Here is a 27108-nt window from a genome sequence, read left to right as displayed (position 1 = left end):
AAATGCATGAATGAATAAATAGGATTTGCAAATATACTCTGCAGAGCTTCTGTAACAAGAAGCAAATCCCAGGACTGAAGCTTCTTTCAGGATCTCAAATATACAAATCTATAGGCTGTCACATGAAGTCTGTTCATTTGATCTCAGATGAGAAGGAACAAAAGCATGTATGAAAAAACTATCTCAGAGTTTAATCAAGCCAAACCTCACTAAACTCTCCAGTAGTAGTTAGAATGAACAACTACAAATGTTTCTAAGACAGTGGTATTGATTAAGGATTATGACATTTCCAGCCAGATCAAACAGCATCATGCTCCAATTACTAAATGAACACATCTCTCCTAAAATTTAACTGCCTCTTCAACAGGCTAAAAATCAGGTTTCTAGTGACTATCACCACATTTCTACATCTGCAGGTATTTCCGCACTAAAGACAGATTTTGTTAAAATGAACTCAAAATAGAACAAGATATCAGCCACCTTTTAAATTGACAGTTCAGGCTTAGAAAGACTAAGAATTGTCTTCCTCCACCTCAGCTTGCACTTTCTTAACAGAGAATAAACTTTCTGGGGACAGCCAGGTATCTTGGATGGCTGAGAAGGTACCTGCCACTATTGTTCCTATTACTTTAACCAGCACTTCTGTCAATGCCTGTTTGTCATGAATTTTGAAGAAAAGATGACAGTTACAAATGGAATTTCAAGTAAAAAACCCTAAATAAAAAAATGCTATACCAAAATTCATCTATTCAGTATGTCATATAAGCACTCAATTCCGATGCTCTGAGTCCCAAAGTTTTCCAATTTACTTATTACTGCATGGCATTGACTACCCCTTTTATTCCACCCAATATTTACTGTAACTTTCCTAAAGGAGTACCAAACTGTGAATGGGATAATTCCTGTATGCAAACACTGACTTTACAAGGTAACTTTTTCCTCAGAGGTCTTCCCCAGACATCTAAAATTATTGCTGAAGACATTTGTGATGTCTTTTTACAGTTTTTTTCTGACAACCGATTCCTGTTTAAAGCTTCTTCATGAAGAAACACTGCTCTTCAGTTTGATCGACAATAAAAAATTATTCTTTATGAAAAGTAGAAAGGCCATCCTGATTATCACTGTATTTCAGAGTAAAAGATCTTTGCATGGGGGATACTTAACACCTGTCTGAACAGCTTTAAACTAAAACAGTATTACCCTTGTAGTTCTCCTCTACAGAGGAGAAGAAAACCCACTTGATTCTTGGTCAAAGTCTACTCCTCCTATGGCCACTTTTACGTGGGGGATATATAGGGGGAAAAAAAAGTGCCCTGTTATTAAGATAAGCTTACAAAGATGTGCTCCGATTCTGCTGCTGTTAGTTCACATGGTCTGCCTGGAACTGGCTGCAGTCCAAAGCAGAAATTCAAGATGATGTCTGGTCACTATTAAACTACTTAATTCCTTTAAAAGATGTCTCCAAGGGAAGTCATGAAGTACTTAGTAGGTGTATAGGTGGTATTGTAATTAAGACACAGCTGAGACTGCTTCCGTATAGGAAAACAACTCCCTGTCACAGGACAAATATCCTGCTCTTGATGCAGCTGCCACAATGGACCAAGCCACTTCACCCTATTTTGCTTTCAGACACAATCATGGTACAAAACAGACCACTCCTCAATATCAGGCAGGAAAAAACAAAACTTTTTTAAAAGGACATGCAGGTGGTTGGCTGTGAGTATAGAAAAGGCATACAATATTCAAAAGGTATCAGAGGCAGTGAATATTACCCAATGCAAAGCTGGGAAAAAAAAAAAAAAAGAATATTTACATGCAGGAATTTCCCAACAATGGAAGTTGCTTTTGGTAAGAGGTGAGAAACAGCCTGTAAGGTAGTCTTCATGAGAACAGAAGCATCACACAACCATGCCAAGAGTTTTTCGTGTTCAGTAAAAATATGAACTTATCAATTTCCAACGTCTGTCTGTACCAGAAACAAACTATATAAGGAGGATTCAAGAAACAAACACCCACTTCTCCTTCCTCACTCAAAACAATCACACTGTTTTCTTGCTCTTTCCAGCCTCAGAGAACCCAGAAAAGACAGAAATGACTCGTGACAGTTCTCCTAACAACTCAGTTTCTGTAAGACAGATGAGCAGCTAACCCAACCCAGCCCAAGCTGCAAGTGCCTGGTCAGCCAGGCTCCCCACCATCATAGTCACTCCCTTTCTTTCAATGAATTATGTCTCTTCGGCTGCCAAAAGCTTTCATTTCTCACTATGCCGAGATGTTCTGAGGATTTAAACCAGCTGAACACAGAGGAACAGAAATGAAGAGAAGCCTGGGCAGCTTTCAGCAGGAATTTGAGTATCTGTTGTATTTTATTCTGAGGATGCAAAGAATACAATGTGAAACGTTATTTAATATCTAGTACTGTGGATGGCACAACTCCATCAAATGAGCAAACTATTGCCCACAGTTATAGAACCAGCACAATATTTACTACAGGAAGAAATACATGGTACAGTGAATTGTAAATGTATTCAGATCAGCCATCAAGCTCCAGGAGGAAGATGCTTTGCAGCCTCTCTGACCAGAGCCCCTTGCCTCAGTTCAGCCTGTTTCAGTTCAAATTATTCTTGTCTGGTGGAACTCGGGCAGGACAGAAGCATCCTCTCAAATCAAAGGCAAAGGAAGCATATAAAAGCTTAAAAATCTACAAGCATCTGCATAGATAAATGCATTCACTGCACTGTCTTTGCAAGCTGGCTGGTAGACTTGGGGTAGAAGCACCCCCTCTACACCCACAGCTTGCACCTTTTATCCCAGTTGCCCAGAAACACACAGATGCCTTAGGCCACTTGGAATGAAAACTGCCTTAAGGCTCAGAATAAAAATAAAAGCCCAACAGTTAACAAAAAACCCCACAGTCATTAAAAGAATTCTGTGATTATTACGCATAGAAAAATGAGAGAAAAATAGTGAAAATAAAAGAATACCTTATGGTGTTGAAGTCAGTACCAAGCACTGAAGCCATGCTTTACAATTCTATGTAAAGCTATGTCAAAATAAACTTGATTTAGTATTTGCTCTAGAAATGTTTTCTCACTTGTCAGCTGGGAATCCATGGGGGTCCATGGACTACTTCCAGGATGTTCACAAAAGACAAGTTGGAAAAACAAATCTGTTGTCAGTAGGCTTGGACACAGAAAGGTCTGTACTAGCATTTCAATATATTTAGGAGGAAAATTTTAAAAAGTTAGCAAATTCTAGTTCCATAAAACTGTTTTTTGGTATTATGAAGACCAAATATTTCAGTGACTATTTCCTGTGGCTAACAATTGAAACGAGAGCGCTCATGTCACTTTTATGTAACAGCCTTATTTTCAGACCTATTAAAATGGCAGGAACACCAGGCAAGGATGTCTCTGTTATCAGTCCTTTAATCTGGCCCTGAAGCCACAAAACTGCTCGTTACCTTTTGACAGAGACTGCATTCTCATCTATCATTGTTATCCCACTTACATTTTTATTCCAAGAATATAATGCTGCAAAATCCTGTGACCTAAATACTTCACATGCTACATGCCAATGATCACTGATTCCTGCCTGGTTATTGGCTACATTGGCATAAATCTAAATCTCATGGAAGTAGTGTAGATTAGCATCCATTTAGTACTAGATAAAAGATATTTCCATACCAATATGTTGAATTTGAAATCTCAATGTCTTTATTTTACTGTATTTTACATTTACAGTACTTTTTAATTTAATAAACTGGGATCATCCAGGACATATTAAAAAAAACCCAAAAAAACACTCAAAAAAAAAAAAAAAAACCCAAACCCCTCATTTTGACACTGAGAGAGGAAACAAAGCAAAAAACCCTTTTTCCTGTCTCATCATCTCATAAAATATATAAATCATCCATCAAAATTACAACAACTAAAAATTGAAAACAATCATCAGACAACAGGGAGGTTTGGGAATGGGTAGCATATTTTGTTTGAAAAAGGACAAAGTGCCTTGTCATAGCCATTCCCTTTTCCAGTGCTGCTGTTACTGTCAGTCCTCCCATTCCATGGGGGTGGTTTAGGAGTAAGACATTAAAGACTTATGCCACGTGGATGAAGCCAAGAAAGCTGGTGTGAGCAGCAATGAAGGAGTAATATCTACCATTGCTCTCGTGGCTGCTCAAACTCAGACACTGGAGCAATGAGTAGCTGACACGTGGAAGGAAACACTTCATTATTTACAGATGAACTCAAATTTTTGTTCTCTGTCTTTGGGTATATGCACGGGACAGAGAATTTGAGGTTTGCAGCTGTGTTACTAATGATACTTTGCCTCCCTTTTCCCCCAGATGGAATTCTTTTAGATGTAACCCATATAGTATGCAGAGAACCAGAGACTAATATTTTAAGAGTGATGTTGTATTACAAATATCTAAGCCAGAAGTCTCTGAAAACTTGCAAGCATTACAGCTGTTGATTAGGCAGAGTTCTCCCATGTAAGAAAGAGAAAGAAAACAGATTTTCTCTTGTATTAACCCACAGTGCAGTTTCATATATGCCTGTATAAAAGCATGCTCAGCTGGTGAGTCTAAGTTCACTGAAGTGCTGTACACTACATGTTTGGAGAGATAACTATATGAATGCATTAATCTAAAGCCTGAGAGTCATGGCAGACTTTCCCACTGAAGGCTGGAGAAAAGGCAGTTGTGTGAAGCTGTATTTCTCTCTAGGCTTCCTGCGTAAGGAACTATCATCTGCCACGCAACAGGATTTGCCCCTAACAGACCTCAGCACTGCTGACCTTGAAGCTGGCAGGTGTATTCCTATCATTGTATGCCAGTTCTTTGCTTTCCTTCATCACACTAGGAAAGGTGAAACTGTCCCATTAAGAGTTTGTTAACCTTGTCCAGGAATGAGAGGCATGATTTTAAACAACAACAACAACAAACAAAAACAAAAAACAACAACAAAAAACCCAAAACAAAACAAAAAAAGTACAAAACGTCAAAACCACCATGTTCTTCCAGAGAAACATGACAACCAGAAGAGCATCCACTTCCACTTCTCATTGTGCTACTGGTTGTCAGAGATGAGGCTCTCCTGGCTCCTTCAGTCTGCAATTTCCTATGCTGCCCACATGAATCCAGCTACACACATGTAATTTTGATGGAGGATTTTATGTTACAAGGTACGTTTACCACTAATTGTCTCCGTACAGATGTCTGCCTTTCCCTTCACCGATAGGCCCTACGGTTGGCCACAGTAAAAAAAGGAGAGAAGTAGTCCCCATTAATTTCCTTCCAAGGTGACACTGCCCACTTTTAAGGACTCACAGGACAAAGTCTTCCCAGCAAACCCCACCTCAGGTGTACTGTGCCAACCATGGTGGAACCTTCAGTGGAAGTGCTGGTGGGATGTACAGTTGTGGGATCTTCTGGGAAGTAAGATGCTAATAAGTGGTGACATCATTTAAGCCCAACACTCTAAGGACTCCCAACTTTCTTCCTTGGAGGAACCATCCTGCTTGCACAATGCTGATATTAGTGGAACAGGTACTGGCTGCAGGAGAGCTGCCCTGCACCCCTGTCTGGGTCATTGTGATAACAGCCAAAATATCCTTTCCATAACGACAGGCACCAGACTGACTTTTCCAAGTTTGAGAGCAAGGATTTTATACAAAAGACAATATCTGTATTGCTCATTTCCCCCAAATCATTCTGACAGTTACCATTTCCCAATTTTAAAATGGCTTTAAACCCTTGACAATCCTTGTGCCTATCTGCACATCCAGTGTGAAACCTTGCAATGGGAACTGCCTGGATTTGCAAAAACCAGCCCTTCCTCCACTGCTGCCTTTGACCAATTAAATAACAAGCCTTGATTGCCCTGACTCATTCTGGAGAGCTCGTTTCCACAGGTATTTTTAAAATCTTAGAGGACATTTGCTGTCCTTCCTCAGGTAAGAGTGGAAGTGCAGACTGGCTTTGCTGGGTGTCCTTACCAGTGTAGTGTTTGCCTCTAGCGATGGTGCTGGTGCCCGCAGTGGCGCTGTCATCCTGTACGGTGCACAACAGAGCCACCACTACGGCTGGAGCACCTGCCAGAAAGATTATTCACGCTCCTTGTACCTCATGTATAACTTCCTGATCCTGCACAAAACTATAGCCTTAGGCCTACAATCTCTCATGACAGATAAAGAAAGGGTTTGACCATTCGTGGCTGTTGAGGAAAGGCAGAAAGCCCAAAATAAACACCAGCACTGCAAACTGCTTCTACTACTGCTAGTGCTCAACAATACAGAAGTCTACCAGAAGAGCTGATTTACAGAGATTGCCTCATGTCAGAGCCAAGAGTCTAAATATGCTGGCTTTTAGGATGCACACAATCTGTTACGCCAGACTAATTACAAAAACAGAGGCGTGTTTGACAGGGATGGCATTAATAAAACAACTCTTGCTGGTGTCAGGAATTTCAGCAGTTTATGTCATGGCTCACACTGAAAAAAAACACAACACATCCAAGGAGACACCAACAAACCACCACCATGTCAGCTACTGTTCACTTACGGCCATGCACCAAAGAAATTTCGGTGCTGCAGTTGATAGGTTTGAGTTCACACTCTTCATGAAGCCACAGAAACTCATGTGCCTCTTTTCTAACAGTCATCTGTGCCTTCAGAAATATTCCCTAATGTGCAATTACATGCCGTATGGTACACTGTGTGGTAACAGAACTTAAAATGGCAACAGGAAATCCTGTTTAACCTTAAATGTTTTTCTTCCCATTATAAAGACTCACAGATCTGTGCAGTGGGTCTTTGGCCTGCTTACAGATTTAGAGCTGAAGCCTGTCCTATCTTGAGGAGAAAGACAAATGTCCTCTGAAGTTCTGGACTGTTTGTAATGAATTTCAATGGGAAAAGCCTCTTTTTCTATTTATTTTCACAGCATCTGATTTCCAGCTGTGTATCATTTATCTACTAGATGCACAATGAGACCAAACTTTAGTCCTTACCCAGAAACTGTCTTTCCCATGGTGGGACAGAGGTTTCTGTATGAAGATGCAGGAGGGAGATGAGCAAGAATAGCAGCAAGACAAGGTGGAACTTTCTGTCCTTACTGGAGTACCAACAGCATGATGTGTGATGAAGGACACATCAAACTTCCTTCACAGTCTACACATCAGTTGCCCTACAGCCTGCCTAGGCTATTAATTAGGCTCAAGCTCATGAGCAGTGTTAAAGGACTCCTGGCTGAATGAGACCATAGTTAAACCACTCCAAAAATATAATCATCTACCCTGAGAAAGCTACCTGTATCTTCATTCAGTTATAATAACTTTCTGCAAAAACCAACCTTCACCTCTGTGGATCTTTGCCACCACTACAGTACACTGATGAACAGTTCTGCACAGGTTACAGGTTAGGATCAAGAGACCTTCCTAATTCCATGACCACATAAAATTTACTCCAGCTTCAAAATGGTTACTTAGAAATTATAGAGGGGCCCACCAAATCTGATGTCAACTGAGTCAAACAGTACTGCTGCGCTGTTTATGTGAACCCCCCAGCCTGATGGTCTCCATCCCATATGGTCTATTATTGTATGTGAAACCCAGAAATGAACACTGCAGTTTCTCCTTCACCTTGAAAACCTCAAGACTGCTTAACAATCAATTAGAGTACACAGGAATTCTGTTCCCCATGAAGAAGAAGTTTAGTATCAAAGTTTCTCTGGGTATCCCCAAATTACAAGATTCAAAGCCCTTCCAAACTTTCATGCCAAGCCATCAATTGGTGCAAAGAACAGTTTATTCTTCAACTCTGCCTCTGACATAGGCACAATATAACAGGGAAACTATTTTAAAGGGGCTACAGCTGGATCAGCTCCCAAAGTGCTACTACAGACTGAAATACTGAAGGGCAATATACAAGTAAAACAGCATCAGAAGCCAGCAATAAGCATCACAGATTGATTAATCTCAATTAGCACAGCAATTTCCTGCACATTTTCCAAGAAGCATCCATTGGTTTCCCTAAAAATAGGATCAAAATCACCATGCAAATTGTTGTCACAGCTCAAAATGCTAATCAGTTTTTTTAAGGACACGTCAGCCCATGTGCAGACAGGTTAAATTTAAGGCACAGCTATGACTGAGAAACTAAATGCACTCCTTTGAAAATGCTGAATGCAGAGGTCAGCCTGTCTTTGAATCACCAGTCACAAGTCTGACAGTAACAGCAGAAGCAGGTAGCTTTGGGTGTAGAGGTCATAGCTGCACGTACCTGCCCCAGTCAGTGCTTTTAAGTCTAATGCATACTGGCTCTTCCTCGCACACCTCCCCTCTCCTTTCATGCTTTACTGATCCTTTTTGCTAATCAATCAGAAGAACTAACACTTACATTTTCCTCCCTCCTCTTGAGAGTGTGGATGAATGATTAAAGCTGCCAGGGTAACCTCTTTGGCATGCATGCCAATAACTCCCCACCTAATAGCCTTTCCTCTGCCTCACTGCCCTGGCCCACTGGTGATTACTGCAATCCCTTGAAGTGGTCAAATTGCAGGGCAGACCCCATGGAAACCTATTTGGAGTTGTTCTAGCTCATACCAAAGAATAATGTTTTTAATACAGATTGTTCTTTTTAAAGCTCTACAAAAGCAGCTGTAATCAATCGTAGTGGGAGCACTGCAAATCTCCACCAGGTTTCAGAAGCCCCATATTAATTCCTTTCCAGTCCATGGACTTCAGCAAAATAACCCCACTTGAGGAAATGAGAGTCAACTAACATGTAATCACTTAAATTAAGATCTCTTTGCCATTGGTAGCAAGAATTAGCAATAAACTGTCTCAATCAGTTACACTCCTTCTGCATAAATAGGAAAGCTACATATAAAACAACTATATTATTATGGTTACATTAATCAGCAATTAAATACTGCTAGCAAACGTTATGTACAGCAACTGAGATTTGTCAGAGATGAGGAGGAATCAGACTTCACAGTTCAAGGAGTGAGCATTTCCAGTTCTGTAATGCACCATCTGTTATTCAACAGGGCCTTACTCATTGAACGAGGTCTGTGACTACCTCAGTGGACACTCCTGTTTGTCACCTGCAGCCACCAGCACTCCGGGTGACATCCCACCAAAGCTGCCCACAAGCAGAAAAATGGTAGATCTACAATCTGCTTGATCTTTCTAAAATTGTGTGCAGTTGTAGCAATTACCTGCAGGAACTCCCCTCCCTCCCACCAACACATGCAACCTATTTCAGAAGGTTAACTCCTTTAAATTAAGAGAAATCCTGGGTTCTCTAGAATGGAGAGGAATGCTGGTAGCACATATCCCAGGCTCGCCAGATTCTTAGTTAAGGAAACTAGAGCTCAAATAAGCTGTAAACATGCTTAAATGGAACACCTTTGTACCAGCTCTCTCAGCTTCACTGCAACAGAATATGTAGACTGGGCACTCAACACAAGAACAATTAATCACTCTTTAAACAAATATACAAAGAACACCCAAATCAACATCTTGATATAACTTCGGGTGCTAGTAGAGAAGATAATCTGCTTGGAAGTGATACTGTATATTGATGCAAAATGCAAACTGAACTGCAGATCAATGTGAATTTTGCATTAGCCAGAACATGGATATGCTGACTTCTTTTTCCAGTCCAGGAAAACAATCACTTATTTATTTAGGTAACTACTTCTGCTTGTTTGGTGTGGCTGGAAGCACAGAGGTAGAGGATTAACTTGTCCTAGGTCAAAAGCACTGGTAAATTCAAAACTTGGTTAAATTAGGCCACAGTCTCTGCTGCCAGATGGATCAATGGTATCACTACTACTTCCACTGGTACAGGCTTCTCAGACACCAACAGCAAACACAGACAGCATTGAGACACCAGGTACATCCATGTGAGATACCTCTTTGTATTCCAGATCCCCAAACAGAAAGACAACAAAGATGATTTTATTGCTATTTCCAGGTGTCAACTCATCTCACTGGTTTCCAAGATTAAATTGTTGGATTCAGCACTCTGATCCCATCTTACTTAACTGAATTTTTGCTACAAAGGCTTGGTTTTCATATCCTCTTTGATGCCTACAAAGATAAGAAATGAGTTTACTTCACACGGGATAAAACATCATTCTAAAAACTTCCACTGTAAAAGCAGTTGAGTGAAATCAGAGATGGGGTGGCTTGTACAAGCTATGCAGAAGCAGTCTTCTGTCTGCTATGGTGCCCTTCAGGCATGACTCCCCTCCTTCCACCACCAGGGAGAAGGAACTGGTGCAGTACTGACACAAGCCCGCCTGGCTCCCCAGCCAGAGACAGCAGACAGGTAGTGCTGAGGGGGACACAGCATCCTGCAAGCAATGCCAGACAAATTCCTAGCCATCAAGGCTGACGCAAGAAGGAAGGATTGTCTCTCCTACCCTCCCTCTGTCTTTGACTTTCCTGCCGTCTCTCAGGGGCTTGCAGTGCAGCATCAGACTAGACAAGGAAACCATGGGGACAATTTCTTCTGAAGATATCCACAGCCCACAGCTCTGTTCAGAAACTAGATAGATACACTGAGCAGAACCACTGAAAGAGAATTTTAACTGTAGAGTTAGGAATGCCTCCCCACACGGTTGCCCATACCAACTGCACAGCAAGACAACCCAAGGCAGAGCCTTGGTGAGGCAGTCTGCTGGGAGCCTCCATACTGCACTTCCACACTGTAACAATTAACAAGCATTTTTATTCCTGAGAAGAACCAGCAAATGTGTCTGCTCTTAAACCCCCCCACAAATGTATATGGACATGGAGTGCATCAGGCTGAAACGGCACTGTAAAAGGGCTACTCCACAAGCAGTGGAAAGGCTGACGCCGAAATTCCAACACAGGCTCCCCTTTCCTCTTTCTTTCCCTTGTGCTACTGCCTCCCTATGAGTTGTGCACATCGCAGAACATGGATCAAAAAATTCTGAAGATACAGGAATTTCTCAAAACTAAAGTTTCAACTGGAATTACATAAGGAACTATTTTCAAACAGCACATAATTTTTTTGGTTTAAAGCATGGTTAAGAACGATGTTGATTTAATTGAAGTTTTATTGATAACAATCTCTCCAAGTTCTCATAAGCAACTACTTTTAATAGGACTGAAATAAGCTTCATATCGATTAACTTCAGCTGATGTTTTAAATATAATGCTACATAAAATGAGCACCAAAAAATTAATACATTCCTAATGAAGGTAAGGATAAATTACACTGCATTTGACAAATCTACTTCCCTTGATTCAGTGGAAAGCAAGCCAAGTAAGTTGTTTGACAGCATTTTTAACAGTCATAGATCTGACTGAAGAGTAAAATACAACAAAGACTCTTTAACGGTATTAAGTATCTTCTAACAAAGAAGAATTCTATCTTTCTTTCTAGCATTCATACTTTAAATCAGAGTTCTGCTAGAGGGAACAAAGATTTCTGTACTTCTATAGCCAAATCTCAAATCTTCATATATCTGTCCCAGCACCATCAATACAAGGTTAGCACCACTCTACAATCTTTACTGCCTTATCAACAGTCTACAGCTTTTAAAAATCTATATGCCTACAAAACCTCCGGGAGCTGTTACACATTGAGGATTTCACAGCATTATTGACCTGGGCAGCCTCTTTATCCTCAGTAAGTTATTTTAAGCAACTTTCTGCCAGCAAGCAAGTCTCTTTGTTAGGCTTTGTCTGTACGACTGCTAAAGCACTGCTTACAATACAGCACAAAACAGGGAGCAACTAAGCAGAAACCAGAGTGAGGTCTGTCAAATTCTCTTTTTATTTCTTTTTTTCCTCCACTTTCCTGTTATGCTTCTAATAGCCTACAGAACATTGCCCTGCTGCCAGGAATTCTTCCATGCACCTGAGCCACATCCTAAAGGGGGCAACGTGAATGCACAACAGTCAAGGCAGACTGAATCCATGTGGAGAAACAGAACCTGGCAAGGGTATTTACCTACTGAGTAAGAAAATACATCACCTGGCTGGGGATGGGGGTGCTGAGGAAGAGAACAATAGAGGTAAATTTCTCATACTTGGAACTCATACTTGGAACCCTGCACACTCTGCTCAATTCTTAAATCCCTTATCAGATAAAGGTCTCCAGCCTGAGGATCAGATTTCTTTGGCATGGTAGGAAAAGCAAATCTCAACCTGATACATATCAGCATACATCAAAAAGCAATCTCATGGTCTTCTGCAGGCTCATGCCTGGAGGCACCAATGGAGAAGGCCAGTGCTAGCACAGCAGTCTTCCTTGGATGAAACTTATGAACAGCCACAGTCGAGCAGCCACATCCATGCTGCTTCTACTTTTCTACCACAAAAATATTTACGAGGCGATCCTGTTTGAAGGAGCAGCTCTTGCTTGTACTTTTACTCTGAAGCTTCGTATCTTGAAAGCTTGTGTGCCCAGTAACCCATACTATCCCTTGGTGTCATCAGAACTACTAGAACCTAAGTCGTTTTAATCGAAGGGCACATCATAAAATCTACTAAACTGACAGCACACACAGGCACAGGGAAGATTTAGATTTGATACCAATTTCTGTATCACACTTGCTGACTAGACTCCCAGCTGAGGACCAAGATACACAGTGGAAGCTGCCCAGGGAGAAGGGTAAAAGAAAGATTTAAACTTTAATCCACCAAGTCTTTGCTAGTAGTTTTTTATTTCTAGATATTAGATCAACTTTCCTATTTCCTGGTTAAACCCGTACCTTGTGGAGAGAAGAGAAAGAATGGAAAGAATGGATGTTTTATAAGTTTTAAATTCTACAATACTTGCAAGTACCATAAAAACAGCTTTTAACCAATGTCCTATGGAAGTAACTCATTCAGCACTGACATCTTTCTGCTACTTAACATGGTTAAAGGTTGGCAAAAATAGCAGACAAAATGAATAAGTAACCTGTCAATCCTGTGTTTTTCTAGATAAAGTGCAGAGGTATTCCAATTATCTGCACCTTATTTCCAACAGTTCTGCTTCAAAAATACAGCGCATAATCTGCTCCATATAGCTGTCAATCAAATGGACAAATTCCCTTCAGTTTTCATTGCGTATGTCTAAAGCAATTGCACTTTGCCAGGGTATCCCAAGATTAATAACAAAACTTTAATTCAAATCACACATTTTTCTCTGCAAGCAATAAAAAAGGTAGCTACACTGATGGCATTAGAAAGCTTCTTAGTTCCTGTTTCTGTTTGCTTCAGGAAAAGGGTCACCCAGCACTTAGAAATGGAACAAAGAAAAAGGGGTTTAATCAGTCTAAGTGTTATGGATGTCAGCTGCTCAACAGACCTGACCTTGCACAAACCTGCTCACCTCCCTGGATTCTATGAGCTTAGAAAAAAAAAATCCAAGGACAAAGAGGGAAGATGTAAAAACTCTGCTTAGGGAGACCATACAGCAAGACATTCAGACCACTTCAAGACAATGTAGAATAGTTTTGCAGTATTACTAGCACAAACTTGCATGTGTACATCTAAGGAAACAGAGGTCAAGAACTGCATTCCAAATGACAGCAATGCAACACAAAGCAACCTTTAAACAGAAGCATCCATACAGCTAGAAGTATAGAATGCTCAGGTAGTGTTGTTTTAGTAGAAAACGTACAGGAGTGATCAAGAATAAACCTCTCCTCAAAGGGTAGGGCAAGAAGTGTGTAAATCAGGTTTCCTCATAAACATACATGAGCAAATTAGATCAAGAAGTTATCGATAAATACAATTCTTCAAACAACAAAATGGAAGCAGCTTTTTATGGAGGAACATAATGAAGTTGAGGAAGAAGAATATAAGGAGGCAATTGCAACATGTTACATCATGGAAGGCAGCATTTGATTATTTGCTTTGACAAGACAGAAAAGATCAGAAAAACACTTTCCTATGCCTTTCTCAGGGACAGCAACTGAAAAAGGGCAGATGATGACCAAGCAGCATTTGAGAACTGAGAAGGTGAAGATCATTTCTGCTGAAAAGTAAAGTCATGTCACTTCACTCAACTTCATAATGACATGATAAACAAGGACCACTAGGCAGAGGAACAGAATAGCTACTGTTATTTGATAAAGGAGAGTCATCAACCCATTTCATTTAAGAAACATGAGTCTGTACTGGACATATCCCACCAAAAGTAATGATACTTGTCCAGCGAAATACATAGCTGCACTTCACTTGCAGAAAAAACTGTCTTATCAAGATATGCTGACATCTCCCGCGTGTGCTGTGCCGAAACTGCTCACCTCACATCCTGACAGAGCACAGCCCCCTCTGGAGACCGCAGCCCCAGCCCAGCTCCTGACCGGGACTGTCCTTCCTCCACTAATTACATGTGCACACACACAGGCCCACGCAGCAAGCCCTAGGAAACCTCTAGTGGGCTGGGAGAGCCGATTAGTACTGGCTTACAGCTCAGATGTGTGTAACTGAAAGGCTTAACAAGCCTCCATTTAATTATTTTTAAGTTAGTTTGAAGGGGGGGAAATGAATGGTTATGAAGAACATCACCAAAAAAAGTGACATGAAACACAGCACAAAGCAGTGGGATAATGCCTCAGGTCTCACTTTCTGGAATGAGATCTGTGTCAGAAGCCTCAATGCTTCCCAGAAAGTCAGAACATGCTCTTTATTTTCTCCCCAAACACCATGTCCTTTGTGAGGTGATCTACAATTTTAAAAAGACTAAGCCATGTTCTGCAGGTCTAATATTATCAAAATCTGCTTTGGAGGTCACTCCCTTTTCTATGGCAGGCCATGAGGCAGAAAGGAGAGGAAAAGGTCCAACCCACCTGACCCCTGCCCACAGTGCCAGCAGCTCCTGGCCATACCACAGTAACACTACTGCTCCTCACATGCACCATCTCAGCAGCCACCGGATTCGGGCAGGCAGCAAATGGCACTGGGAGCCAAAGGCGTCCCTTCAGGCAAGCTGCAGCTTGCTTTTACACAAAATTTCAGTAGCATTTTCTTCATTACTTTCCCAGCGGGGCCAGTTTGAAGTGGCACAACATTTGCACTCAGAGAGAAAAAAAAGATCTCATTTTGTCATCAGAAAGCTGTGGAGAGATTTCCAGCAAGCCATCTTCAGGCACATGCCCACTGGACACTAATTTGTCCCCACTTGCTTTGTGGCAGCTCCAACGCAAGCCCAGCAAGGCACTGGCCAGCCACTGGGACTTGCTTTTTTGAAACCCCATTTTCTGAGGATGGGAGAGGGCTGTGTTGTTCCCCTCTCTGTGTTCATTACTCTCTGTGCCACATTTCAGAGGTAACACAAAATGGAAAGCACTTGGGTTGGGAACAGCCAAAAGCAGTCCTTTGGCACTTGGTGAAAAAAAGGATAAAAGTGGCACTTAAAGATCCGACCACAAAACCTCAATACATACAGACTGCATACAGAGGGAGGGGTGCAACAGTACTGCTTTTTTTGTCTGTTCTCTTTTTAAATCAATACATGAGATTTAAATAAAGGTATAATTTAGAGTATCTTACCCCATTTCTCTACGTTACAATATCTTAGGAAACAAATTTAATATCCACTATTGATGTATAAACAAGCTATACGGTATCCTATATATCTTGGGATAGCCCATTATCAATTTATAATCAGCCCTATCATCTGTAAATTAAAGTTCATGTCACTAAAAGAGTCGCTAAAAGGAGCGAGCTTCTCCCTGACTTTCAAGCCTCCTCCACTGAATCACACAGCTGAAGGTTCCATTTTGTTGGAGAAGGCTGTCATTCACGACATTATGCAGCACTGAAGGAGCCAAACAGATTAAATGGACATCTGCATTTCCAATCTGCTATAAAAGTGGTTTAATACCAAGCAGTGTTTAAACAGTAAAACTGTCTGCAATTTCTGCTCCATAATCTGTGAGTAATCAATCAGTCTCAATGCTGAGCTTCCATTACTGCTTCTCTGCGAGTAGCTGGAAAAATTTCCAGGGCACATACTTCTTATTTATACCCCAACACTAAAGAGGAATTAAACACAGATTCAGCCTGCATTCACAGTGATCCTGGCACACTTCAAGTCTCAGGCTTGTATTTTCAAAGCAAAGCACAGAAAGTACCGTGAAACATCCAGTTATGGCAGCTATTTGGCATTTTACTTCCCCTCTGAATGCACCATTCAATAAATACCCTGAGGACTTGCCAAAACAAAATAAGAGTAACCCATCAGAGCCCTCATCCTCCTACTCTCTGAAACCTCAGCACCTCAGAAGAGAGGTGCTCAGAGAAAGCACAGGATGCAGCTGTGGTCCCATGACACCAGTGGAGTCTGGCTGCTTCCAGCTTGGGAAGCCATCCCAAGCAACAGCATCAAACTCAACATCTTTCTCAGACTTGTTGATTGACGTTGTAATGATTGGGGGATTAAGACTGTGGCGCTGGGGATTCAAAGGCTTACTTCTTTTAACAATGTTGACAAATTTTGCTTATCGTGTCAGTGTCCCTTGCTCTAGGAAGCTACATGGACACTACGCCGAAAAGCTATGCAGATCGGCAGCTGATGTCCTTGCTCAAGAAAATGGAAGGTGATTCCATTTAATCAGAGGAAGACCAAGAAGGAGACATGGGCACTCTGACCCAGGTTGGAGCGAGGCCAGAGCTAAAGACAGGTAGTTCCCAGAGGCTCAGTATACCTTGTGACAGGATCACACCTGGATTACACTGCTGCCTCAGCTGGACATGAGCAGGCCCAGGCCAGCCCTCTTAGGCAAGAGATAGCTTCCAGAGTGGATTAACGCTCAGCCTTTCCACCTTCCTTAATTCTGTTTTGCACAGATTGTTGCAGAGTTCTCTCCGACATGGTATATAAAGCATGACTAACATCACCACCTGTTCACCTCTTTGATACCAAAAAGGTGACACCTTCACCCTGCCCCAATGCCCGGCTTCATGTGACAGAGACCCTCGCTTTTACTGAAGTGATCATACAGGTTGTCCCACAAACACACTATGTTACACCATTCAATTCAGTGTGGCAAAAGTGAAACAGTTCTTAACAGGGATATCAATGGTTGAATTCACATGTCTCAGCTGACAACTACTTTAAAAGCAACCCCTGCCCTATGTATTTATTAATAAATAAATTCTGAGTGCTTAGCAAGTGCCCAGAATGGTGGGCTGGACCAGGAGCTCAGAAAATGGGCACTGCTCCTCACTCAGCTCTGCTGCTGCCCCTGCAGTCAGTCACCAAACCTCAATGGTGTCTCCTACATGGGATGGGGGTTTCAGCCAGCCTCACAGGAAGTTCCACAGCCTGAATCATAACAGAAGCCTTGGATGAAATCTAAGGTATTTTTCCAGTGTTATCTGCACCTACTCCTACTCACTGTGTCCCTCTGCTTGGTGCAGGGAGACAAAGGATCAAAGCAAGTCCTTGAAGAGTCGTATACACATGCCTTTCCCTCTCAACATCTATGTACAGTTAGGTTTGTTCACTACAGACAAAGTTCACTTGAAATTTTGAATCCACTGGCCTCATGCTGGTTAATCCAGGTCAGAGCTTTGGCACTCTCAAATGCGACTGAGGAGGCGGAGAGACAAAGTCACTCTGCATTTCAAGCACCTAATTTTACTTCTATGCAGAGCATCTAAATTTAGGACCAAAAGGTCCTTCTACACATCAATGGAGAGAGGCATACTCCAGCAGGGTGCTCACAGTCCTGATTTTATGTTTGAATTCAGACTCCTCAGCTAACAGTTGAACAGTCTTTCCAATACATGGTAAGCAAGGGAGTCAAACTCTGACTGAAACAGCATGTATGACATCAGGTTCCAGTAGGTCTGAGTGAGTTTTGGAATAATGGTAGAGAGGCACATTACAAAACCAGCATATTATCTGCATCTTCCAAGGGAACAATTACTGTGACAGCAGCACATTTACAAGACTCTGAAAAAACCTCAGTATCTCAGAGCTGCCAGGAGATGTGCTGAAGAAAAACCCAAACCCCGTGACTTGGGGCTCCAGACACATACTTGTGCAACTAATGGTTTCAGTAAGAGACCTCTGTTCATTTGCAATGACACAGTATAACCCAACCAAGTAGGTGACTTGTCCCTGGGCTGGAACAGCAAGTACTCATTTCTCTGGACAGTTTATAAGGAAGGGGGAAAACAGCAACCACAGCATAATTCCTGACTGCAGAGTCTTTCAGCTAGAAGCAGCTGTATTTCTCTGGCCATGTACAACAGCAGCTATTCCAGCTATATAAGCACCTGCATGTCACTGTCATGAAACTAAATGTGCAGACTTAGCTGTATAGAAAACCAATTCTGCTGGATAATTAGCACAGCATTACATGCCAAAAAAAAATCTTCCAGGTAAAGTTTTTACCTTCCCCACTGCTTCTTATAGTCACTTGTTGATGGATATGAAAAGTATGTTGTTCCACACTTGGAGAACTATAACTCTCCTCCAGTTCTTAATTTTACCCTATACAGTCATGAAATCAACAGTAACACAGATCCCTTCTAAATACCATCCAGAGTGTAGAGAATGCATGCTGAAAATAATGCCTTAGAAACAAGATTTTTCATGTGCCACTCTGAGGAAAGGAAACAAAGGAGTAGCTGCACTGTGATACAATCATTGAAATCCTTAAGATACACAACTGTTCAGACCTGTGCTATCCCAGAAGGATGCAATGGTTTGTAAAACCTGCAGACTCTGTATTTCACTGTACTTTCTCATGCACAATGAGAATGAAGTATAATCTACTAAGGCTTAAATTAAATATCCTGTATCTATCATGCCACGGGACAGAAACCAGTCAAACCAGTTCAAAATTCACAATTCTCTTCTATGTAAAAGAGCCTTGTACACCTATCAGTTACAGAAAAAAAAGCAGAAAAGTTGACCTAAAGCCAACCTCTAAAAGGGAGCTGAGACTGTGTTAAAAAGTGCTTAAAGTTTCTTGTAATTAGGCACACCTATTCTACATGCAGACAGTAAGAACTTACTCCCTCAGTGTAAGACAGCACTCCAGTTCCTACTCCTGTGCCACCGTCTTCATTTTAGACCTAGGCTATTGATAAATGCCCAGACAGTATGAAAATCCCCTAAGGATACCTGCATATAATGCATTTACAAACAACGGTGTCCTGGTCAGCACAGATGAAATTACCTTACAGTGGCTTAGAAAACCTTCCAAAAGGGACAAACTGTCCTAATGTAATAGGAGGCTGTGGGAACAAACAAGGCAAGAACAAAACAAGACAATTATACAAAAGCAACTTCCCAACAAATGTCTGAGAGGCAATTACAGGATACTGGTGTGCTTCCTGGCCCCAAGGTGAAGTACCATTGCTGTTCATCAGCAACAGAGAAAAAGGAAAAGAGAAGAAGCACAAACAAGCATGGAGAATTTAAAACCCATTCCTGGAAAGCCCCAGCTGCCCACAGGGCCAGGCTTATAGTGGGGCATTCAGCTTTAGAGACACCTACTTTTAGGCAGGTATTAAGCTCCGTGCCCAAAATCCTATTTTAATCACTGGAAAGCTTGTAGCTGTGGCCAGGGGAGTCCTTTTGAGCTTCCTAAACACAGGCACCTAGCACAGCTTGAGATGCCTCAGGCATACTGCCCTGTTCCCAGTTCCTCCTTCAGATGGACAAGTGCCTCCTGCAGGTCCCATCACACCTTCCAGGACTAGACCGTGCAAACCTCCCAGTGCCAGAAGCTACTCAAGTGTCACAAAAAGGTTAAGATTATTTGTCTTCTGTGTCCCATGATGGGAGGGCTGGATTAGCAGGCAGAAGGAGGAGGCTGTCTCTGAACTGGGGACTGGTCTGTGGCATATGAGACAGAAGACTCTGAATGAAGTTGTGCAGATGTCTGAAACACTTCTGGAATGCTCAGCTTTGCAACATAAACAAAGTTCAGCTTATCACCGTTCAGTGGCAGGACCCCTACACTGTAAGGCAAGCTTTGGCGAGTCAAATCCCCACCAGCTCCTCACAGCAGCAGACATCCACCTAAACTTCTGCATCCCATGCGTGCAAGATGATTACACAGGATACAAGACTTATGCTCAGAGTTTTTTTCCCTATCATGGTGATTTTTTTAACTAAAAATGCCAGGCACAGAAAGTTTCCAAACCTTTAAAGCTAATTTAAGTAACTTTCTGCTTCAAGAAGTGAAATGAACACTAATGTCTTTGTAACACAGATCTATTAAAAACTTCTTTAACAAGTAGAAAACCAAGAAACCAAATGTTCTTGGTTCCCCACAATGTTCTACTTCCCCACAACTTTAATTTGCTTAAACTGGTTATCCTTGCTTCTGTGAGAATCTGCAAGAGAACCCTGAGAATCTGCAATAGCTCCTGCACCAGTGAAGATACATGTCTGAGCTCTCCCAGTGGAGCTTTTCTAGACATCAGGTCCCTTCTTCCCCTGTTGCCTCCAACACATCTGTGTCAGAGGCTGTGGGAGTTCAGGCTGCTGCATCAGCCACAGCTTCTTGCAGGAGGAACAATCCTCCTCCCCTTTGCCATAATGAAAAATATTTTAGGAAGGACTTAAAGGCTGCAATCCCAAACTGGATCTTGTATAAAATGAGCAGCTGAAGACAGCACAGTGAAGCGTTACCAGTTGCCTGTATTAAAACACAGGTTGATCTTCTACTTCCAGAGTTTCCCATTGTACAGATCATCAGCCAGACTTACACAGACATCAGCAAAAAATCTTGGTGAACATCTCATTCTTTTTTCAGGGCCAGAAAGACAGGTCCAGGCAGAATTTGCCCAGACTGTTACTGATGTTTCTGTCTTGGCTGGATTAAGCCAGAAACTGGAGAGACAGGGGAGTCGATAGTAGCTCTCCCTTCCTCATCAAGGTGGTGATGAAAGCTCCAAATAAGGCTTCCAAAATAAATCCCACTACGACATTTTTAGGGCGTAGGCACACCCCAAAACCGCACAAACCAACAAGAGGGCTTTTGTTCTCTTGACTGAAGTCCAAGCATTTCAGAGCACTCCACTAAAGACCAACCAGAAAGGTTACCTATTTCCTTCCTTCCCAGGCTCTCAAAAACACTAGCAATGGTATTTTTCTTCAACCATAAATCAGGCTGTCTACTAACACACTGCAGCATGGCATGCAGAATTAAATTTGTACAGCCAGTCAAAAAAAAAAAAAAAAGAAAAAGAAAAAAGAAAAACAAATACTGTATACCATACCTCATTCACTTCTATTCAAAAATAGGCATTTTGCTTTATTGCAATAATTCCAAAGGGGATAAAAGGATCATTTTAGATTTTAAACAAACGCCAAAAACCTGCATACACATACACACAAAAGAAATGCATTCAAAACCCTGCTCAAAAAGTCCAGCCATCACCAGAAAAGGACAAGTCACAGATTTTGATTCCTTTATAAGCTTGAATTCTGTGATTAAATTAAACATATGAGCAATTAACTTTAGTGCAAGTATCATATAAGCTTTACTGCATATACCATTAGGAAGCCTGGACAGTTTCCTACAGAACAGCCATTCCCACAGGGGTTTTAATTTCTTTTCAATATAAGTACCTCTTATGATGAACAAAAAACAATACACAAACTCCTCACAACAGCCTGAGGATCACAGCACAGGATGAGGCACAGGGGAAGGAACACAGGATTTTTAAAAAAATCTTTCTTTAGATATTCAGTCATTTTTTAAATCTTTATTAAGAAATTTAGAAAACTTAGTATACTTGTATATTTCTTTGATTTTCCCATGAAGTGTTGTTGCTGCAATGACAGTCCCAGGTATCTAAAAGCTGTAAGCAAGCTGCTTGCTCTATGTTCTGTCCTTTATAGGCAGAAAATATGTTCCAAGTTTAAACTTGCTCAATGAACTCTATTACCTGGGCCTAAAATTTTTCCTGTGTAAAGCAAGACATCATCTAAATGTCTCCACTGTTTTCAAATACACAGGCAAGATTTTTTTGTTTGTGTCTTCCTGATATTACCTTGAACCAGCAACATTAAATCAAATGTCTCTTAGTTAGGGAAGGAATGAGTGTTATTTTCAAAATTAATCCAGCATAAGTACTGCACGTAAATTTAGACTGAAGTTATTTGGGGTAACTTTCTTAAACAGCAAAATCTTAGGGCTGCTTCTGGCAGCAGGAAAAAAACCACCTTCATTTTGTTGGAACTACTGACTGAGAGATGTCCCCTCTTCAGCACCTGTAATGAAACCCTCTGTGCTGGTTTTGGCTGGGATAGAACTGGTTTTCTTCACAGTGGTTAGCATGGGACTGTGTTTCAAGTTCGGGCTGAACACAGGGTTGACAACACAGCAATATAGTTTCAACAATCTCATTTTTGTTGTTGCAGAGAGGGGCTTGAACACAGAGCCAAGGCCTTTTCTGCTTTTAGTACTGCCACAGTGGCAGGGGGCTGGGGTTGTATGGGAGGCTGGCAGGAGACACAGCCAGGACAGGTGACCCAAACTGACCCAAGAGCTATTCCACTATATTGCATCAGGCTCAGTAAATGAAGTGGGGAGAAGGAGGAAAAGGGAAATGTTTGGAATGATGGCATTTGTCTTCCCAAGCCACCATCACACCTGATGGGGCCCTGCTCTCCTGGGGATGGATGCCCATGGGAAGTAGTGAATTAATTCCTTGTTTAACTTTGCTTGTGTGCACAGCTTTTGCCTTCCCTATTAAACTGTATTCATTCCAAGCCATGAGTTTTCCATCTTTTACCCTTCAGCTTCTCTCCCTGATCTCACTTGGTGTTTGGTTGCTGGATGGGGTTAAACCATGACATCCCACCTTGTGTGTGCTGAATCCAAAGCACAGATAATATTACTGCCCTTGGAGAGGCATCCCTAAATTATGGGAACTTGTTCCTGACAACCACTGACAAGAGTAAAGAAAGGAAAGTTCAGGCTTTAGCATATTCTTCTAAAGTTATAGGTTGTGGAAACACTGACGTGAAACCTGAGGGACTTTTTTTCTTTTAGAAATAATTAAATAACATTAGAAAAAAAAATAGAGCAGAGGTAGCATACAAACCTATCTTTTATATCAGACACTAATGGAAAAGGATACAGAACCAAATAAGTTTAGGAAAACATTAACCTTAATTATACTGTGAAAATCCATAGCCAGTAAAACAACCATCCACATCGAATACCTACTTATTATGTGCCTTAAGTAAAACTGAGTATCTCGCTCAAGAGAACCCCTGCTTAAAAATTAAACATAAAGAAACTAAATCATAATAAGCCTCCACATTTTAAAGGCAGTGCTCTTAAGAACAGTCATGAAACAACAGTTGTACTACAGCATGTCATCTGAGATTATGTTTAGAAAGAGATGCCATTAGAGGAACAAATTTATTAGAAGGGAATGCAGCAACTCCTGCCAAGCTGTTTGATAGAAACCAGGCACCTATACAACCTAATCTGAACAACTTCCCATTACCAATACCACTTCCTAAAAGGAAGGCATTAAGGTTGAAGGGCTCTCACAGCAGCTACCACAATTCACTACACAAAGCAAAGCAATCTAGCAGAATTCCTTTTCTAAAAAGTAAAATGGTCATCCTGAGATGTCTTTCCAAATCAGAATTATTTAATGCTTCTTAACAGAGAAAGACTTGTAGCATACTATAGAATTTGCAAGTAATTTAGTTGTTTACTTTTTACAGGCACTCAAATGGGACTTGTTATCCAGCCCTCCTCTCTCTACCTTAGCTCTTGGTCATGCTGAAGGCAACAGCGCTGTCACTTATGGTTTAGATAAAGAGACCTCAGTGCTCACTCAGTGCTGTGGCGAGAAATACTCTTGACACAGCCTGGATCTGTATTTTTATCTCTTTGCAATCTCACTGAAGACTACAGCTTTCTTTTACACAGTTGAAGTATCAAGTTCTAGCAAGGAGGCTGTAACACTGAGCTCTCAGTACTCACCTCTCTTGAAACTCAGATTACCAGGAAAAAAAAATGCTCCCCTCTTATTAGCCTTTTATAATGAAATAGCTATTCATAGATTCCTGAAATACCTGCAATTCTTTTCATTCACTAGGAAGAAACTCATATACAGCTTAATGAATTGCAGAAACATTATACACTAACAAAGGCAAGATGCTTCAAGAAACAGGAGGAATGCTCATTCAGCTCTGCACAACACCAAAAAAATTATAGAAAGAAGCAATGTTAAAAAAGGTATATTTTATAAAAAGTTCCCACAAAATATATGTGGGGGATATAGAAACAGAAAACTGATTTATAATGCATACATCTTCTAAAATTGAGTAGTCTGAATTACTGGAAGAGAAAGAAAAATAGGAGACAATGGTAAAATATTGTTGTTTCCATATAAACCTGTAATAAACTATAAATTATACCTTCCTTGTCAAGTTCTTCAAAAGGCCAGTAAAGCAGAGTGAGGGGACATGCTAACAGAAATCCCACACTACAGATTACACTGTGCTCTCAAACTCACAAAACACTTTTTTTTTGAGGTGTATTCCCATGGCATAATTGAGAGGAGAGAGATCCAAAGCTGAAGCTTCACTTGGAAAAGGCGAGGTGGAAAAACTTCCTCTGCCTATTTTGCTTTTCTAAGCATTATTCCAGCAGGTGTCACAAACTCTGAAGAACAAATAGAGGTCACACCAACAGCTGGCACCAGCTAAGTCACCACGCCAGTACAATCTGGAAACCTGCTTCCCCAAGAGTCGTATCTGAAGCACGGCTACTGGAATTCCTCAAGTAAAGCAGATCTGCCAAAACCAAAATTCATTTTGCCACTTAGCCTACACCAGTTACTTCTACTTCCAAAACACCACTGTCCCTGCATTGCTGGTGAGGCAGCCTCAGGAGCAGCCCAGCCCTCCATTGCCAAGGACAGACCCACCCATAGCAGCAGCAGGCATGGCAGTGAGAAAAACTGAGATACAAGGAAGGAAGGAAAGGATGTACTAGGGCAGGTGAAATAAAGGGATAATTCTCTAGTATAGCTTCTCTGCAATAGAGTACCTCAAATTTTACAGTAGCAAAATCAACCCAGTAGCAAAGATGAATGATAAAAAGGTTGAGCAACTGAAAAAACAAAATATAATGAATCAAACAGTGACTGCAGAAAGGCAGCATTTCATTGCTAATACACCCCAAGAGGATAAATCATGGTGAAAGTCCCATTACATGAAAATTCAGCCACCTGGGAATTCAAACAGTTAGCAGCCAGATCTTTTTTTAATCACATTCATCTGTCATCAGGCCTAACAGCAGAGAGTGAAGGATTTGACAAACCCAAATCCCCTGAAACAGAGCAGAACTGACTACAGGCTTCAGAGGTACAACCTTACTGCACTCATTATATGTGTGTATGTATGTGCCTACAAATCCTGCCAGCTCCCCAGGCCAGAGGCAAAACATCCAGCTCCAGAGGAACACGTGCGTGAGCGCAGCTTCAAGCAAACTCTCGGCTTCAATAAACTAGAACTCATCTGCACCTGATCTACATGGGACAAAGCACCAAAGCTTCTCTGGTAGGAAACAGGAGAACCAGAAACATCAACAATTTTCAGGGACAGTGAGTATGTAGAAGTAGAATTAGTGTGACACATGTGACACAGATTTAGAGGACCCACTCTGCAACGCTGCTGAGGTTCATGTGCACCAGTACCTACAGCTGGTGTGAGCTGGCCAGCTCAATGCTAGACCAAAGTCTTCAGCTGCAGATTCCCAGATGCCACAGTGAGACTCCAGCCCTTGCAAACATCCTCTGATCTTGCCCTGAAGAGTATCCTTAAGCAAGAGCAAGGCAGTGGCCATCCAAAAGCCTGGGCTTCAACCAGGCCCGTGTGGCAGTACCAGAGACAGGGGAGACCCCATGGGTTCATCCCTACATTGCTCAGTCATTTGAGTTTGGGGCAGGGGTGAGGGCAAAGAGAGCACAGCAGACAATTGCCAGTTACCAAGTAAGAAAAGCAGGGCTGCTTTACAAATACTTAGCTAGGAGAGCTTGGAATGGAAAGTATTACTTAACTGAAATGGGAACATGACACATGTTTTAATTCAGTCACACATAGGAATGGTGAGTTAACAGAGTTACACAGGCAATCACAACCACTGGCTTCCTTCATGCGAAGCACAGAAGAAACATCCTTTCTTCCAATGAAGATTTGTTAAGACTCACGAACTTCTGTCATTTTGATTTCCCTTCTCAAGGGCTGACCGAAGTAAATGAGCACTTTCTTCTGGAGTTACTCATCTTTTCCACTGAGATAATCCCATATTTGTCTGCAGTGATCTGCATCCCCCATCTCAGCTGCATTCCTAACTTTTACTGCCAAACACAGCACGTAAACTGCCTTCAGTATACAAAATTTACTTTTTATAGGAAGCAACAGTTCCTAGGACAAACTTGCAAGCAGCCAGCTGCCTGTTCTCTGCATTTTTCAGCTCCTCCTACTCAGCCTGCTCCTCTCAACACAACACTTTGCGACTTCACCTTACTTCCATCTTTTCACTGACACAACACTGAATAAAGCAACCAGTGCAGTGTTAGTCTAAGTGTTCACACCATTCCATACTTATACTGAATTTTGTACCATTCTCTCTTCCCTTCAGAGCACTAAAATTGCTTACATTATTTTGTAAGTTCATAAATAAACTAAGCAGCAGAAAACAGCATGCTCTGGCCTGTCTTGGATCAATCCAAAACTGTGAAAACAAGTTATGGAGCAATAGAGCAAACAAACTCTCCAAGGAACATATCTGGTCAGTTTTGGCCCTGTACCCTGCTATTACTTCTGGATTTTGCACCTGTGCCTCTGAACTTGGACCTTTATCAGATGCCTGCACTCATGTCTCACTTTATGCACAAGGAGTCCCACCAGGGACTCCATCTGGGCTTGCTCAATGGGCTTAATGACTTAGAGCATGTGCTTAAGTCATGAATTGCATCTGATTCTTTTTAAATTTTTGATTCATGCTGAAATAAACTCATCTGAAAATACAAGTTCTCTTTATTTTTTCTTTTATTTACTTATTTACAACTCCAGAATACTTCAGGACACCATACAAGTAAGTGCTTGCCCCCAAGATCTTTT

General features: G+C 41.4%; 1 protein-coding gene across 1 annotated transcript in view; it reads right to left on the bottom strand.

Annotated features, from left to right (window-relative positions):
- The window catches only part of SDC2 (syndecan 2), a 60152-nt gene that overhangs the window by 12504 nt on the left and 20540 nt on the right, over positions 1–27108 (bottom strand). The window lies entirely within an intron of this gene.

The sequence above is a fragment of the Motacilla alba genome, chromosome 2 (assembly GCF_015832195.1).
Source record: "Motacilla alba alba isolate MOTALB_02 chromosome 2, Motacilla_alba_V1.0_pri, whole genome shotgun sequence".
Lineage (NCBI taxonomy): Eukaryota > Metazoa > Chordata > Aves > Passeriformes > Motacillidae > Motacilla > Motacilla alba.
This window is presented reverse-complemented; position numbering and strand designations above follow the sequence as displayed.